This window comes from Camelus ferus, chromosome X, assembly GCF_009834535.1.
Source record: "Camelus ferus isolate YT-003-E chromosome X, BCGSAC_Cfer_1.0, whole genome shotgun sequence".
NCBI lineage: Eukaryota > Metazoa > Chordata > Mammalia > Artiodactyla > Camelidae > Camelus > Camelus ferus.
The window spans coordinates 4,892,562-4,911,145 of record NC_045732.1 but is presented as its reverse complement, the minus strand read 5'-3'; the positions used below and the strand labels follow the sequence as shown (position 1 = coordinate 4,911,145).

At 38.7% G+C, this 18,584-nt stretch overlaps 1 protein-coding gene and 1 non-coding gene across 3 annotated transcripts in view; both read right to left on the bottom strand.

Annotated features, from left to right (window-relative positions):
• Window positions 1-18,584, bottom strand: part of ZC3H12B (zinc finger CCCH-type containing 12B) — a 394,029-nt gene that overhangs the window by 310,433 nt on the left and 65,012 nt on the right. For both annotated transcript variants that reach the window (XM_032476104.1, XM_032476103.1), the window contains exon 2: window positions 7,606-7,806. The gene's annotated coding sequence lies outside the window, so the exon portion shown is untranslated. The remainder of the gene's footprint in view (window positions 1-7,605; window positions 7,807-18,584) is intronic.
• On the bottom strand, window positions 7,729-7,854 carry LOC116662286. The gene has a single exon (XR_004318327.1). It is a non-coding gene; the product is annotated as a small nucleolar RNA SNORD22 (small nucleolar RNA).

Here is an 18,584-nt window from a genome sequence, read left to right as displayed (position 1 = left end):
TGCAAATTAAAAGCACAATAAGATATCATGACACACCTATCAGAAGGACTTAAAAAAAAAGAATAGTCCAATAAAAGCATGAAAAGATGCTCAGCATCATAAGTCATTAGAGAAATGTAAATCAAAACTGAGATACCACTTTACACTCAGTAGGGTGGCTATTAACAAAATGACAGCATATAGCAAGTATTGATGAGGATGTGTAAAAGGTGGAACCTTTATGTATTTCTAGAGGGAATGTAAAATAGTGTATCTGCTTTGGGAAACAGTCTGGAAGTTCCACAATGAGTTCAATATAGAGTTACCATGTGATCCAGCAATTCTCTTCTTAGGTATTTACTCATGTATGTTGACACAATAACTTTTTTTTTAATTGAAGTATAGTCAGTTTACAATATTGTGTCAATTTCTGGTGTAAGTATGATGCTTCAGTCATACATGAATATATATATATATATTCATTTTCATATTCTCTTTCACCAGAAGCTACACAAGATATCAAATATAGTTCCCTATGCTATACAGAATAAACTTGTTTATTTATTTTATATATGTACCAGTCAGTATCTGCAAATCTTGAACTCCCAGTTTATCCCTTTCTACTCTCTTCCCTTCTGGTAACCATAAGTTTCTTTTCTATGTCTGTGATTCTGTTTCTGTTTTGTAAATAAGTTCATTTGTCTTTTTTTTTTTTTTAGATTCCCCATATAAGTGATATCATATGGTATTTTTCTTTCTCTTTCTGACGTACTTCACTTAGAAACATCCTCCAGGGCCATCCATGTTGGTGCATATGGCATTATTACATTATTTTTTATGGCTGAGAAGTACTCCATTGTATAAATATATCACAACTTTTTTATCCATTCATTGACACAATAACTTGTATGTGAATGTTCACAACAGGATAATTTATAATCACCAAAAGGCAGAAACAACTCAAATGTTCACCAACTAATGAATAGATAAACAAAATTTGGTATAGTCATACCATGGAATATTATTCATTCATAAAAAGAATGAAGTACTGATACATGCAACAAGATGGATGAACCTTGAAAACATCACACTAAGTGGAAGAATCCAAACACAAAGAGCCATAACATTTAAGATTCCATTTCAATGAAATGTCCAGAATAGGCAATTTTTTCAAGACAGGAAGCAGTTCAGTGGTTTCCTAAGGCTGTGGAAAATGGGGTAATTAGTGGATGAAGACAAACGAGTGTGCAATTTTTTTTGGAGGTAATAAAAGTGTTCTAAAATTGATTGTGGTGATGAAATCACTACTCTATACCAAGTCACTGAATTATACACTTTAAATGGGTGAATTGTATGATGTGTGAATTATAACTTGGTAAAGTTGTTTCAAAAATAAAATACTGTGGTGAAAACAACAATAATCTGGTGATATGTTTTAGTCAGTATGTTATCTATCAATGCACTGAAGGAGGTAGTTTAGTTTTAATTATACTAGCACTTTGATTAGCTAAAACTTCAGGGTCCTACAACGGCTTGATCTCCGAATATATAAGCAGCTCATACGACTTAAGAAGAAAAAAAAAAAAACAATCCAAAAGTGGCAGAAGACCTAAACAAGCAATTCTCCAAGGAAGAAATACAAATGATCAATAGGCACATGAAAAAATGCTCAGTATCACTAATTATCAGAGCAAAGCAAATCAAAACTACAATGAGGTCTAATCTCACACCAGCCAGAATGGCCATCATTCAGAAGTCCACAAATGACAAATGCTGGAGAGGCTGTGGAGAAAAGGGAACCCTCCTACACTGCTGGTGAGAATGCAGTTTGGTGCAGACACTGTGGAAAACAGTATGGAGATTGCTCAAAAGGTTAGACCATATGACCCAGGAATCCCACTCCTGGGCTTGTATCCAGAGGGAACCCTACTTCAGGATGACACCTGCACCCCGATGTTCATAGCAGCACTATTCACAATAGCCAAGACATGGAAACAATCTAAATGTCCCATCAACAGATGACTGGATGAAGAAGATGTGGTATATTTATACAACTGAATACTATTCAGCCATAAAAATGACAACATAACGCCATTTGCAACAACATGGATGCCCCTGGAGAATGTCATTCTAAGTGAAGTAAGCCAGAAAGAGAAAGAAAAATACCATATGAGATTCCTCATATGTGGAATCTTAGAAAAGAAAAAAAAGAAAGAAAAGAAAAGAAAAGAAAAGAAAAGAAAAAAGACAAATGAACATAAATACAAAACAGAAACAGACTCATAGACATAGAATACAAACTTGTGGTTGCCGGGGGGAGGGGGGTGGGAAGGGACAGACTGGGAGTCCGAAATTTGTAGATAAGAATAAGTATATATAGAATAGATAAACAAGATTATACCGCATAGCACAGGGAAATATATACAAGATCTTGTGGTAGCTCACGGTGAAAAAGAATGTGACAATAAATATATGTATGTTCACGTATAACTGAAAAACTGTGCTCTACACTGGAAATTGACACAACATTGTAAACTGACTATAACTCAATAAGATAAAATTAAAAAAAAATAACTTCAGGGTCCTAGTTAATCAAAGTGCTAGTATAATTACTGAAGTACTGGCACAGTGATGAAACTGGAAGCTTTAGGTAAAAACTGGGGATAACCCAGAAAACCTTGACATGTATATCCAAAAGCTACATATCTTATGCCTACAGACCCTCTCTTATCTGGCCTCTTTGCAACTGCCCACCTATATCCTTACCACCTCATAATGGACTACTAAGATTTCATAATTGGTCTTTTCCCTTTTTAATTTATCTCCCAATGTGATTCAAATCATATTTATAGCCATATTTGCACATTTCTACTTCACATCCTAATGTATTAAAAAGTTCCAATGGCACTCTACTCTTAACAGCTAAAGTCTACACATCCAAGCCTGGCATTTAAGGTCCTTCCTAATATGGCCACCACTTACCTTTCTGCATTTTCTTTATCTATGCCCTAGGTGAGATCACTGACTCTAATTGTTTTAACTACTACCTAAACAACTAATGGCATTCAAATCTAGTCTTAACCTTTATTCTGAGTACAAATATCCATGTTCATTTGAATGTCTCCCACAAGCACTTCATGGACTCTGGAATCAGACTGTGTTTGAATTTCACCTTCAGCCCTTGCAATTTGTGTGAACCTGGAAAAATTATGTAGTCTCATCTAAAATTGGGGATAATAATAATTGCACCTACCTCACTAGGTCGCTGTGAGGATTAAGTTAATTAATACATGGAAATTGCTTAGGATAGTGCCTGTTATATGGTAAGTGCTTGACAAATGTTATTGGCTAAAATTATCATTCACTAAGCTGAATATATCATCTTATCTTATTTGGTCCTTCTCCTATGTTCCTTGCCCATCATCCTGCTAGCTGCTGTAGCCAAACACTCAGGACTCCTAATTCCTCCTTCCTTTTCTAATACGTATTAAATCAAGAGCCAAGGTCTGATTATTTTACCCATGTATAATTTTTAGTTTCATTTTTCCCACTTTCCCTATTACCTATATACTATTTCAGGCCTTCTTCTAAAAACTGTAATAGTCTACTACACACTCCACTCTCCCTTCCTATGATCTTGTCTTATTTAAATTACCACTGAAGCAATATACATAAAAGGTAATTTAGAATAAACTAATAAATGAAATGCTAACTTAACCAAGTCATGCCCCTATTTATAACTCTGCAATGGCAATTCATTATCTATGTACCAAGCACCTCAGGTCCAAGCCCAATGCCCATAACATCTCTCTCTACTTATCTAATTCATTAATATCTACAAACTTATTTACTTTAATTTCTAACTTTCAAAACTATTAATGATTAGCAAATACCTATAAGACTTTCTGTAACATTTATAGCCCTCGGTTTATATTACCTTGAAGTTCATTTCCTTATGGAAATACCCTATTACCCCAATTGGGTGTTATCCTCCTCAAAGTCAAGGACCTTGGCTTATATCTTTTTAGATCCTTTACCTCATTATTTTTTAGACAGCAGATCACAGCCAATAAAATCAATTCAGTGGGTTGCAAAAAAAATGGAAAAAATAAAATAGAATAGGAAAATCAGAGAACATTGAACATAGTAAGGATAAAGTGCTTTCAATTCATTGCTTTCAGTTTCAATTGCTCTTCTCAGCTGGTGACAGAATATGTGGCCAGCAGCATGCAGCACCTCCTCATGATAAGCTTCCTCATGATACACCCTTAGGTGTGGAGTGCCATAGTGTGGCTCCTTCCAGTAAAAGGTTTCCCAAACACACCCAAGCAGTTTTCCAGCTAATGTTGCTGGTGTGGCACCTCCCTATGGATGGCTTTCTCTGTTATGTCCTCAGGCAGCTTTGCTATGAATTTCAAGGTACTACACCTCCTCATGGATGACTTCCCCTAGTATTCCAGAAAATAATTAACTCAGCTTCCCTGGGAATCACTCCAGTGTGGCACCTCAGCTAAATTCTACACAGTCCGGTGAGCCACAGCCATGCCTTTTCCAACAAGGTCTGGATTCTCTGTCAAGGGCAGAGGGAAGGAGGGTTTTCCAGATTTATTCCTTCCTTGGGTGCTCTATCTCATCCCTAAGAGTAGAAGCTGCACTTTGTATCTGCTATTCCTATATTCATAAGAGTTCTATTTATCCCTTACTGGCCAATCACCCACTACTACAATCCCTTGTTATAATTAAAAATTCTTTCTACTAACCTTCCTTGTTCTGGTTTCTGTCTCTTAATTGAGCCCTACCACGGGAAGTATTGTCTTTTGAAACTTTCATTTCAGTTGTGTGTGTGTACTAGGTCATAACTGTTGGGCCAAATGACGTCCTTCAAAGTCCAAGGACCCTCATTTCTGGGTTCTCAGTTGCCTGCCTGTGATCCTTCAACAGATAAAGTACATTCTTTACTGTGCATCCTTCCCCTAACAAACTAACAGCCCTAGGTAATGCCTAACCTCACAATAGCTCAGGCTGGCTTGTTTCAGCCCACCTTATCAGAGTCATAAACCCCACCGCCCTTCACAGACCCTAAACCTCTTACCTAACCTACAACCAATCAGAGCCTTATGTACAAACTGATCAGGCACCTTGTGACCCTACCTTATAAAACACCCCAACAACTGGCCCTGGGTGCTCACACAGGCACCTCTCGATTGTGTGTCCCACTGTTGTCTATGGCAGAGTACCCCTAATGAACTCTTCTTCTGTTTCCACACTCTATCTCTGGTAAATTCTTTTACCAACCCATGTTTCACTGGCTCACCGACTGGCTGCCACATTGTGGCCCACAACAATAATCATAAGATCCATTCTCAAAGATCTACCACATGGATAACGGGCATTCAATCAGTGAAGTGAAAACAGGCTCTAAAATTTGGTTAAAAAAGGAAGGGTATTTCTCAAAAGCAAAATTTTGAAAACGATCATTTAATAGGATCTCCATAAGAAAAGCATGCTTAAATAAGCCATTATGACTAAGCAAATAGTTCCTTCAATTCTTTAATGAAGTCAGACTTAAGAAAATGTATTAAGGATGGAAGAGGAGGCATTTGACAAAGGATGAGTATGTAAAACTGAAACCCAGCCCCGCTAAAACTTGAGTTCCTCTACCAAGTTTGATTAACCTCTCTATTCAAAATTTTATCCCTTTCTTGCCCAACATCTGTTCTCTTCAAGATTGAGGAATATCAAAGAAAAGGGGGGATTGAAAGGGAGCAGGACCCTGTGGGCCCTCCCTGATACAAATCCTTTCTGTCCCCCATTTGTCTTTTGTAGAAAATAAGCTTCATGCAGTCTCCTTGACCTTCCCTTAGTTCCAAAGAGTAGATTCAAAGAGTTGCTAATCAGGGAAGGGAGGAAATGCATAAACTAGGGAGGAGCAGTCAAGAAATAATAGTACAGCCCTGGAGCAGGGTCCTGGTTCCTCCTCAAGGAATATACATATCTTTAAGCTCTTCTACAAGAACTAAGGCTCCCCCTACCCCGACTCTTGCTTATGGTTGAGCAGAAGTTTCAGAGACCATTGTTTGGGGGGAACACTAGGTCCACAAGATTGCTGGCATTCTGATTAAAAGCAACTGTCCTTTTTGTTACCAAGGCTGTTGCTCCGGGATCATACCCCTGGCCCCCCTTCAATTAGAAACCAATTACTCTTATCTAAGTCTCAGGAGGAAGCTGCAATGAGAAGAAACAAGAACCGGTTAGGACCAATGGAGCCCAAGATGATGGAGGATTTGACTTCCAGTGGACCTTGAGCCTCATATGTTCACTGTAATGTAGTAGCATGCTTAGTGACACACCCTGCTAGAGCCATGACAGTCAACAATTGCCATGACAACAACCAGAAAAGCCCATACAAGGACAGAAAAGCCCATACAAGGACTGATTGGCTCAATCACATGCAGGAGGACCTGATGGCAGAAACCTCTCATAAAAATCTGCATAGCCCCGACCCAGGCCAGAACTGTCTCTACTGGCCATCTTGGCTGATGGCTCCCTGCACAAGTGCTTCCTTCCTTCACTTGAGCACTTTTCTTTCCTTCTCACTGCTCAAGCACTTTCCTTCTATTTCCCCTTATGAGCAATAAAGCGGCTGTTCACTTAGTCCCTCTGCCTCTGATGTGCAAATTCTTTCACAGCCAGCAGCAAGGACCCACAGTTTGGTGGGCTTCCTAATTTAGGAGTCCTTCTATCCACTAACAAAACCAATAATCATAAGAATTGCCTTAGAAAGACTACAGCTCATAGAGAAATAAGGGATACAAAAATGTACAATACAAAATGGCTCATTAAAGGTAGGATCAGAACAACAACAAATCCCACATAATAGGTTCACTCTTTGGGAAATATCCTATCATAATCAGATAAGAAAGCAGAACTGCTTAATTTCTATTTTGTTCTATTTCCTCTTTAAAAAGAATGATTATCTAGCTAGATAGGGTAGACAAACATGGTTATGAGAGAAATGAAGTGCATTATAAGTAAGGAAAGACTAACAGAACAACTAGCTGTTCTAATGTTCTGAATGTGGATTTTATCAATATTAACTATATTAGGACTGAGAAAAAAATTAACTTCTAATATATTTAAAATAGCAATAATAAACCCATTATATGGTAATATAAATAATATAGTTTATAAAAAAATAACTACCTTTAAAAATAATTATATTTTACAAAACAAAAAATAATGGGAAAAGTAGCACTGTTTTACACTTCTGCAAATCTCTTAAAATATGGCTTAACAGAAAACAGCGAGATTCTAATATCTGCTTCTCCATTCAAATCTGCTGCAAAATGTTGTTCAGGTTGAAATTTATGAAGATAAGTCCAGATATATAACTGGAAAAAGGTGGAATATTTTAATATCCTTTTCAGATAGTTCTGGGTATTCTTTGATGCTATACCAAAATTTGACAAATGATAGTTTCCTAAAGGTTGGTCGCAATGAGGAACCTCAACTATACCAATTACTTTTTTTTTTGAAGGTTAAAAAATATTTTATTTAGAAAAATGTTGAAATGATTGTATGATAATTTGAACAGCTAGACGGTACAAACAATAAATAGAAAATTACCTTTTGATGTCTTCCAACAGTTGCATTATATGTGCCTTCTTTCTTCAGATGTGAAAAAAAGTATACAACTGATCTTTTAACAAGTGATTATTTCTCCTTTTTCCATATTTAGAAATCCTTATGATTCCTCAGACAGTTCCTTTTGTAATAAACTTTTCTTTTCTCCCCCAGCCAGCTCCAGTGGGTTCACCTTTATAGGACCTGAGATCAGGATAGAAGGGAAGTCATGTAAATGTTTCTTTACTGGGATAAATGACCTTTTATTGCTCTAACACATTAAAATTTGTTGATCTGTCTTACACTTTGTCTCATGTATTTTGAAGTTCTGATGTTAGGCACATACATAATAAGGACTGTTATGTTTTCTTAGAGAATTATGTAATGCTCCACTTTATCCCTAATAATTTTCCTTGCATTGAAGTCTGCTCTGTCTGAAATTAATACAGCTATTTCAGTTTTCCTTTGATTAGTGTTAGTCTGGTATATCTTTCTCCATTCCTTTACTTTTAATCTCTATGTGTCTTCATATGAGTCCATTTTCTCTCCTTTATTAGCCTATCAATTACACTTCACTCTTTTTAGTGGTTGCCCTAGAGTTTGCAATGTGCATTTATAACTAATTCAAGTCCACTTTTCAAACAACACTCTATGGCATCACAGGTAGTACAACCATCTATTTAGTAATTCACTCCAGAATTTTACTGGGATTTCATACTACTTTTACCATTTTAGGAAGTAGTAAGAAAATATTCCTAATTCATTCCCTTCATTCTTTGTATCATTGCTGTCATTCATTTGGCTTAAACAGAAGGTATAATCAAAATATATTCATTGATATTATTATTTTTGAACAAACTGTTATCTATTAGATCAATTAGTTGATCTAATTATTTTTCTTTATATAGATCTGAGTTTCAGACCTATACCATTTTCCTTCTTTCTGAAGAACTTCTTTTAGCATTTTTACCAGGCTGAGCTAATGACAACAAATTTCCTTAATTTTTGTTTATCTCAGAAAGTCTTTATTTTTAACTTTTGAAGGATAAGTTTGAAGGAAATAGAATTCTAGATCTGTGGTCTTCTATCAACACTTAAAGGATTTCAATCCTTTCTCTTCTTGGTTGCATGGCTCCTGACTACAACTCTTACCTTTGTTCCTGTATTGGTCAGGTGTTTTTCCCCTGGATTATTTTAGGATTTTTTTCCTTATCTTTGATTTTCTGCAATTTGAAATATGATATGCCTAGGTGTAGGGGCCTTGGGGGTTTTGATGTTGTTGTTGTTGTTGTTGTTTTTGTCTTTGTCTTGCATTAATCCTGTTTTGTCTTCTCTAAGCTTCCTGGATCTGTGATTTGTTGTCTGACATTAATTTGGAGAAAATCTCAGTCATTATTGCTTTAAATATTTCTTCTGTTCTTTCCTTTCTTCTCCTTCTAGTATTACCATTACAAATACGATACACCAGGGAGAGAGAAGCAAAATGGCAGAGTAGAAGGACGCTTGTAGCTCACCCTCTCCCACAAATACACCAAAACTCACATCTACGGACCTAGTTAGCCAACCAGAGCACCTGCCGAACTCTGACAAAACATCACCCTCTATGAAAGATAAAAACGCCAAAAATCCGGTAGGAGAAAAGGAAAAAAGAAAGAAGATAAAGCAAAACTGTGCGAAACCAATCCCATGGGGAGGAAGCTGCAAAGGAGGACTGGCGCTTGTTCACTGGGTCTCCCCTCTCCAACAGAGAAGCCATTGGGATGGAAGGGGAGACTCCAAGGCTCAGATCTGCCCCAAACACACCTTAACCAACAGAACTGAGTTAAATGGGCACAAAGGGTCCCCACGACACCCAGCCTGAGATGTGAGCTGGCAGCTGCAGGCAGGAACAGGCTGCCTGAGCCGGGTGGAGTACTGGGGTGGCTGCACTGAGGCAGCACCGGGGGACTGCAGGGTGCTGCACGCCATGGCTGGGAGGGGATACAGAGCAGAACCACCTCGGTCCCCCATAAATTGTAAAAATAAGCAAAGCAGCAGGGCTGGTGTGCCATAGCCTTTATCTCCTCAGACCTGCACCGCCATTACTGGCGCTTCTCCTGAGAAGAGAGGCGGGGCTCAGCAACAGCCACCATCTCCTCCAGTGTGCAGCGCCCGGGCGGGGGTGGGGCTGAGACCTGAATCCGCACCCTGGGGCTCCATAACCTCCTACACAGGACTGAGACTTGTTTACAGCCTGTGGCAGATAGGATCTTTCTGCCATGGCACCTCAGAAAACTCACACTGCCAAGACAAACAAGGAACTGAGTTTTGGAACAGAGCAGGGGTGGGGCTGTTCCACGGACTTCCCTGAGCCAGCCTTTGGAGTGCCGACCCGAGGTGGAGCAGACAGCTGCACAGAACAGCAGAGCAACCGGCACCAGGAAAGGGCAGGGAGCTACCCGCCTTCTTGGCAGGAACACAGCACCTGACCATGGTGCTGGGAAGGGGTGCAATCAGCCCATCTGCCTCCCCAAAGTGCAGCATCTGACTGCGGCATCAGGAAGGGGAGAAACCTGCCCGCCCACCGGGTAAGAGCTCAGCACCAGACCCAGTGTTGGGAAGGGGCACGAACTGCTAGCCAATAGCCACTGGGAGCAGCACAGACAAGGGCGCCAACAGAGGGCCTCTGGAAAGAACAAGCTGAGTTTGCAAAACAGGGCAAAGACACAAAGACCTCTCGATAAAATCATTAAGAGCACACCATCTCCAGGAGAACTAGATAACTGATACTTCTTAAGCAACAGTGCCAGAGAGATATGAGCAATGTGAATAAGCAGAGGAACCACTCCCAATTAAAAGAGCAAGAGAAATCCCCTGAAAGCACAATAAAGGAAATAGACATTGATGGTCTATTAGATCAAGATTTCAAAAAAAGGCAGAAGAGAGAAGATGGCGGAGTAGAAGGATGCTCGCTCACCCTCTCCCACAAATGCACCAAGACTCACATACATAGACCCACTCAGCCAACCAGAGCACCTGCGGAACTCTGACAGAACATCGTCCTCTTCAAAAGACAGAGATGCCAAAAATCTGGTAGGAGAAAAGGAAAAAAGAAAGAATAAAATGCAAAGTAGAGCGGGACGGGTCCCACGGGGAGGGAGGAGCAAAGGAGGATTGGCGCTCATTCCCTGTATCTCCTGCCTCCAACTGAGAGGCCAGCAGGTCAGAGGGGGAACCTCCGAGGCTCGGATCTGTACAGAGCAGCCATTGACTGACAGAAATAAGTTTAACAGTTACAGAGGGTCCCAATGACACCCAGGCCGAGACATGGGCCAGCAGCTGGGGGCAGGGCCAGGCTGCCCAAGCCAGGCAGAGGATGGGGGCTGCTGCACTGAGGCAGCCCCAGGGGGATTGCAAGGGGCTGCACACTGTGGCTGTGGGTGCACAGGGCAGAAACTGGGCCCACCATAAAACAACACGGTTGATGTGCCCTGGGGGGAAGGGAGCATACCCCCATCTCTGAAAACCCGCAGAAAGTTTTTGGGGGAAGAGAGGCGGGGCTCAGGCACAGCCACCATATGCTCCGGCGTTGCTTAGCATCCAGGCGGGGGCGGGGGTGAAACCTGCATCTGCACCTAAGGGCTTAGCAGCCTCAAAGGACATACGGAGACTTCTCTACACCCCGAGGCAGTTAGGATCCTTCCATCCTGGTCCCTCAGAGAACCTGCTCTGCCAAGACAAACAACGAGCTGGGTTTTGGCCTGGAGCAGGGACAAGGTTGTTCCTCGGTCTTCCCCGAGCCCACCTGTGGAGCGCCAACCCGAGGAGGAGTGCGCAGCTGCACAGAGCAGCAGAGCGACCGGCACCGGGAGAGGGAGGGCGGCCCCCCACCTTTTGGGCAGGAATGCAGACACTGCCCACGATGCTTGGAGGGGCTGGGACCCACCGTCCCACCTGGCCAGTCTGAAACATCTGAATGTGGCATCATGAGGGGCAGTGACACGCCCGCACACAGCAAAGGAGAGCTGCACCTGACCCAGTGTTGGGAGGAGGTGCGATCCGCTTGCCCACAGGTACTGGGCGCAGCACAGAAGAGGGCGCCAATGGAGGGCCTCTGGAAACAGCAAGCTGAGCTTCCAAAACAGGACGAAGACAGAAAGACTTCACATTAAAAGCACACAGACTCTAGGAGAACACCAACACCACCCCTTTTTTTTTCCTTAAGTCTGCTGTTACTTGCTCTATTTTCTATTACCCTCTAAATTTTTACTTCTTAATTCATTTCTATTTCTCTTGGGTTTTGTTGTCCTGTTATTGATTACACACAGGTTTCAAATACATTTTTTCATCTTTTCCCCCTTTTTTAAAGGTTTTAAAATGACGTCTCAACCCAATTGAAATTCTGCTTCAACTTGCTCTTCTATTACTCATTATACACAGTTTTCAAAACTTTTCTTCTCCCTTCTTTTAAAATTTTCTCCATTTTTTCTTTTTTTCCTAAGTATCATTCCTAGATAAGCATTAGACAGATAAACTCCTTAAGGACCACAATAGATAACTGATAGTCCATGAACCACAGTGCCAGAGAGGTATGAGCAAGATTAAGAAGCAGAGAAACAATTCCCAATTAAAAGAACAAGAGAAATTCTCTGAAGGAACGATCAGTGAAATAGCATCAATAGCCTACTAGATCAAGATTTCAAAAAAGGAGTGATCAAAGAGCTGAAGGAACTAAGAGAGATAGTGTTTAGAGATATAAAATATGTCAAAAATGAAATTGAAGCTATAAAGAAGAGTGAAGTAGAATGGGTAAGCTCATTGACTAAGATGAGGAATGATCTAAAAGCTGTGCAAAGCCGACTAGATAATGCAGAGGAACGAATTAGTGACCTAGAAGACAGGACAATAGAAAGCACCCAATCAGAAAAGCTATAAGAGAAACAAATAAAAAATAATTAAAATAGCATAAGGGACCTATGGGGTAATATAAAGTGTGCCAATCTTCACATAATAAGGATCCCAAAAGGGAAAGAAAGATCAAAGGGGATTGAAAAGGTTTTTGAAGAAATCATGACTGAAAACTTCCCAAACTTAAAGAAGGAATCAGATATCCAAGTACAGGAAGCTCAGAGGGTCCCAAACAGGAAGAACCCAAATAGACCCACACCAAGACATATCATAATTAAGATGGCCAGAGGCAAGGATAAAGAAATGATTCTAAAGGCAGCAAGAGAAAAGCAAAGACTGAGTTACAAGGGAACCCCCATAAGGCTCTCAGCTGATTTCTATACACAAATACTACAGGCCAGAACGGAGTGGCAAGATATATTCAAACTCCTGAATGAAAAAAAGATGCAGCCTAGGATACTTTATCCAGCAAGATTATCCTTTAGGATAGAAGGAAAAATAAAGAATTTCACAGACAACAAAAAAATACAAGAGTTTGGCAACACTAAACCCATGCTAAAAGAAATACTGAAAGCTCTATTCTAAATAGAAAAGCAGCAGGATGCTACAGAAATGAGAAACACACAACTGGAAAGGTGATAACTCATGAATTACAAATAAAATAAACATGAAATTATAAAAGAAGACATACAAATCATTGAGAGTGGGAGACGGAGGCAGGGAAATATAGAATATATTTTTTTCATTCTTCTATAATTTTTTTTAATGGTAGGATGGGTTTGAGATCATGTTACTATCAGTTTAATAAAAACAGTTATAGTAATGGGCTAATAGATTTACGAAAAATGGTAACCACAAGACAAAAACTTACAAGGGAGTCACAACAACTGAATAAATTTCATGATAATACAAAGGAAAATTACCAAACCACAAAAGGAAGAAGAAAGGAACAAAGAGAAAATACCAAATGAACTGCAAAGAGAAGATCAAAAGGGCAATAAACACACATCTATCATTAATTACTGTAAATGTTAATCGACTAAATGCTCCAATTAAAAGACATAGAGTGGCAGAGTGGATAATAAAGCAAGAACCTTCAATATGCTGCATACAAGACACCCACTTTAGGGAGAAGGACACATACAGATTGAGAGTGAAAGGATGGAAAAGGATATTCCATGCAAATGGAAAAGCCAAAAGAGCAGGTGTTGCAGTACTGATTTCAGACAAAATAGACTTTAAAACAAAGGCCATAAAGAAAGGTAAAAAAGGACATTTTATAATGATTAAAAGAATGGTACAAGATGAGGACATTACACTCGTTAATATACGTGCATCTAATATAGGAGCACCTAAGTACATAGAAAAATTGCTAACAGAGAAAAAGGGGGATATTGATGGGAATACAATCACAGTTGGAGATTTTAACACCACATTAACTTCACTAGGCAGATCTTCCAGGCAGAAAATAAATAAGGAAACAGAGAAATTAAATAATACAATAGAAAAATTAGATTTCGTGGATATTTATAGAGCATTACACCCCCCAAAAATAGGATATACTTTATTTTCAAGTGCACATGGAACATTTTCCAGGATTGATCATGTACTTGGGCACAAAAGAAACCTCAATAATTTTAAGAAGATTGAAATTATTTCAAGCATCTTTACTGACCACAGTGCCATGAAACTGGAAATCAACAACAGAGAAACAAAACAGAAAAAAACAAAAGCATGTAGATTATATAACATGCTATTAAAAAAACAAAGGCTCAATGAGGAAATGAAAGCTGAAATTAAAAAATACCTTGAGACAAATGACAATAAAGCACAACCACTCAAAATCTATGGGACACAGCAAAGGAAATGCTAACAGGGAAGTTTATAGCGATAAAGGCATTCCTCAAAAGGGAAGAACAATCTCAAATAAACAATTCAACCCACCAGCTGAACGAATTAGAAAAAGAAGAACAAACAGCCCGAAAAGGCAGAGAAGGAAGGAACTTATAAAGATTAGGGAGGAAAAACTACAATAGAGATTAACAAGACCATAGAAAAAATCAACGAAACCAAAAGCTGGTTTTTTGAAAAAGTAAATAAAATCGACAAACCTCTGGCCAAACTCACAAAGAAGAAAAAAGAGAGAGCACAAATGAGCAAAATAAGAAAGAAAAATGAAGAAATTACAACAAATAATATGGAAATACAGAATATCATACAAGAATATTATGAAAAACTATATGGCACCAAACTGGATAACCTAGAGGAGATGAACAAGTCTCTGGAAACATACTGTCCACCAAGACTGAATCAAGAAGAAACTGACCACTTGAAAAATCCGATCACTAGAAATGAAATCAAATTAGTATTAAAAAAAAAAAAAAACTCCCTACAAATAAAAGTCCAGGACCGGACGGCTTCACCGGGGAATTCTACCAAACATACAAAGAAGAACACATACCAGTCCTCAAACTCTTCCAGATGATTGAAAAGGAGGAAATATTCCCAAACTCATTCTATGAAGCCACCATCACCCTGATACGAAAACCAGGCAAAGACACTACCAAAAAAGAGACTTATAGGCCAATATCACTGATGAACATAGATGCCAAAATCCTCACCAAAATATTAGCAAATACAATCCAACAACACATAAAAAAGATTATACATCATGACCAAGTGGGTTTCACCCAAGGGACACAAGGGTGGTTCAACATACGCAAATCAATCAATGTAATACATCACATCAACAAGAGAAAGGACAAAAACCACATGATCATCTCAATAGAGGCAGAAAAAGCATTTGATAAAATTCAGCACCCATTTATGATAACAACTCTCACCAAAGTGGGTATAGAGGGAACGTATCTCAAAATAATAAAAGCTATATATGACAAGCCTACAGCCAGCATAGTACTGAGTGGTGAAAAACTCAAAAGCTTCCCACTAAACTCTGGGAGAAGACAAGGATGCCCACTATCACCACACCTATTCAACATAGTCCTGCAGTCCTAGCAACAGCAATCAGGCAAGAGAGAGAAATAAAAGGGATCCAAATAGGAAAAGAAGAGGTAAAAGTGTCACTATATGCCGACAACATGTTACTATATATAGAGAACCCTAATGGGTCCACACAAAAACTACCAGAGCTGATTGAAGAATTCAGCAAGTTAGCAGGTTACAATATTAACGTTCAAAAATCAGTTGCATTTCTCTATACTAACAAATAATCAACAGAAAATAAAGTAAAGAAATAATCCCCTTTAAAATAGCACCCAAGGTAATAAAATATCTGGGAATAAATCTAACCAAGGAGGTGAAAGAATTATACACAGAAAATTATAAACCATTGTTGAAAGAAATTAAAGAAGACATTAAAAATTTGAAAATTATCCCATGCTCTTGGATTGGAAGAATCAATATTGTTAAAATGGTCACACTGCCCAAGGCAATCTACAGGTTTAATGCAATCCCTATCAAATTACCCAGGACATATTTCACAGAACTAAAACAAACCATAATAAAATTTATATGAACCATCAAAGACCTAGAATTGCCAAAGCATTACTGGAGAGAAAGAAAGGGTCTGGAGGAATAACTCTCCCAGACTTCAGACAATACTATAGAGCTACAGATAGCAAGACAGCATTGTATTGGTACAAAAACAGACATATAGATCTATGGAACAGAACAGAGAGCCCAGAAATGAACCCACAAACGTTTGGTCAACTAATCTTCGACAAAGGAGGCAAGAATATACAATGGAATACAGACAGTCTCTTCAGCAAATGGTGTTGGGAAAACTGGACAGCAGCATGTAAAACAATGAAGCCAGAACACTCCCTTACACCATATACAAAAATCAACTCAAGATGCATCAAAGACTTAAACATAAGACAAGATACAATAAACCTCCTAGAGGAAAACATAGGCAAAACATTATCTGACATACATCTCAAAAATTTTCTCCTAGAAGAAATAAAAGCAAGAATAAACAATTGGGACCTAATGAAACTTACAAGCTTCTGCACAGCAAAGGAAACCAGAAGTAAAACAAAAAACAACCTAAGGAATGGGAGAAAATTTTTGCAAATGAAACTGATAAAGGCTTGATCTCCAGAATATAAGCAGCTCATATGACTTAATAAGAAACAACCAAACAACCCAATCCAAAAATGGGCAGAAGACCTAAACAAGCAATTCTCCAAGGAAGACATACAAATGATCAATAAGCACATGAAAAAATGCTCAATATCACTAATCAGAGAAATGCAAATCAAAACTACAATGAGGTATCATCTCACGCCAGTCAGAATGACAATCATTGAAAAATCCACAAATGACAAATGCTGTAGAGGCTGTGGAGAAAAGGGAACCTTCCTACACTGCTGGTGGGAATGCAGTTTGTTGCAGCCACTATGGAAAACAGTGTAGGGATTCCTCAAAGGACGCGGAATAGACTTACCGTATGACACAGTAATCCCATTCCTGGGCTTGTATCCAGAAGGAACCCTACTTCAGAATGACACCTGTACCCCAATATTCATAGCAGCACTATTTATGATAGCCAAAACATGGAAACAGCCTAAATGTCCATCAACAGGTGACTGGATAAAGAAGAGGTGGTATATTTATACAATGGAATACTACTCAGCCATAAAAACCGACAACATAACGCCATTTGCAACATGGATGCTCCTGGTTAATGTCATTCTTAGTGAAGTAAGCCAGAAAGAGAAAGAAAAATATCATATGAGATCACTCATATGTGGAATCTAAAAAACAAAAACAAAAACAAACAAACAAAAAAACAAAGCATAAATACAAAACAGAAGTAGACTCATAGACATAGAATACAAAGTTGTGGTTGCCAAGGGGGTGGAGGGTGGGAAGGTATGGACGGTATTTCAAAATTGTAGAACAGATAAACAAGATTATACTGTATAGCACAGGGAAATATACACAAAATCTTATGGTAGCTCACAGAGAAAAACATGTGACAATGAATATATATATGTTCATGTATAACTGAAAAATTGTGCTGAACACTGGAATTTGACACAACATTGTAAAGTGATTATAAATCAATAAAAATGTTTTAAAAAATTTCAGAAAAGGAGTGCTCAGAGTACTGAAAGAACTAAAAGAAATAATGTATAGAGATATAAAATAGGTCAAAATGAAATAGAAGCTACAAAGAAGAACTATGTAGAATTAGTAAACTCATTTGCTGAGAGGAGAGCTGACCTAAAGGCTGTACAAAGCAGGCTAGATAATGCAGAGGATCGAATAACTGACCTAGAAGACAGGACAACAGAAAGCACCCAATCAGAACAGCAGAGAGAAAAGCAGATAAAAAAACAATGAAAACAATATAAGGGACCTATTGGATAATATAAAGCATGTCAATCTATGCATAATAGAGGTTCCAGATGGGGAAGAAAGAACAAAGGGGATTGAAAAGGTTTTTGAAGAAATCATGACTGAAAACTTCCCAAACCTAAAGAAGGAATCAGATATCCAAGTACAGGAGGCTTAGAGGGTCCCAAACATGAAGAAACCAAATAGAACCACACCGAGACATATCATAATCAAGATGGCCAGTGTTAAGGATAAAGAAATGCTCCTAAAAGCAGCAAGAGAAAAACAAAGAGTGAGTTAAAAGGTAACCCCCATAAGGCTCGCAGCTGATTTCTCTACACAAAGACTACAGGCCAGAAGGGAGTGGCAAGATATATTCAAAGTCCTGAATTAAAAAAAGATGCAGTCTAGTATCCTCTATCCAGCAAGGCTATCCTTTAGAACAGAAGGAGAGATAAAGAACTTCAGAGACAAGCAAGAACTAAGAGTTTAGCAACACTAAACCCATGCTAAAAGAAATATTGACGGTCTACTCTAAATAGAAAAGAAGCAGGATGCTACAAAAATGAGAAATTCATAACTGGAAAGGAGATAGCTTCCATGAATTACAAAAAGAATAAACACAAAATTGTAAAAGAAGACATCTAAATCATTAAGAGTGGGAGAGGGAAGCAAGGAAAACAGTATGGAGATTCCTCAAAAGACTAAAAATAGCCTTACCATATGACCCAGGA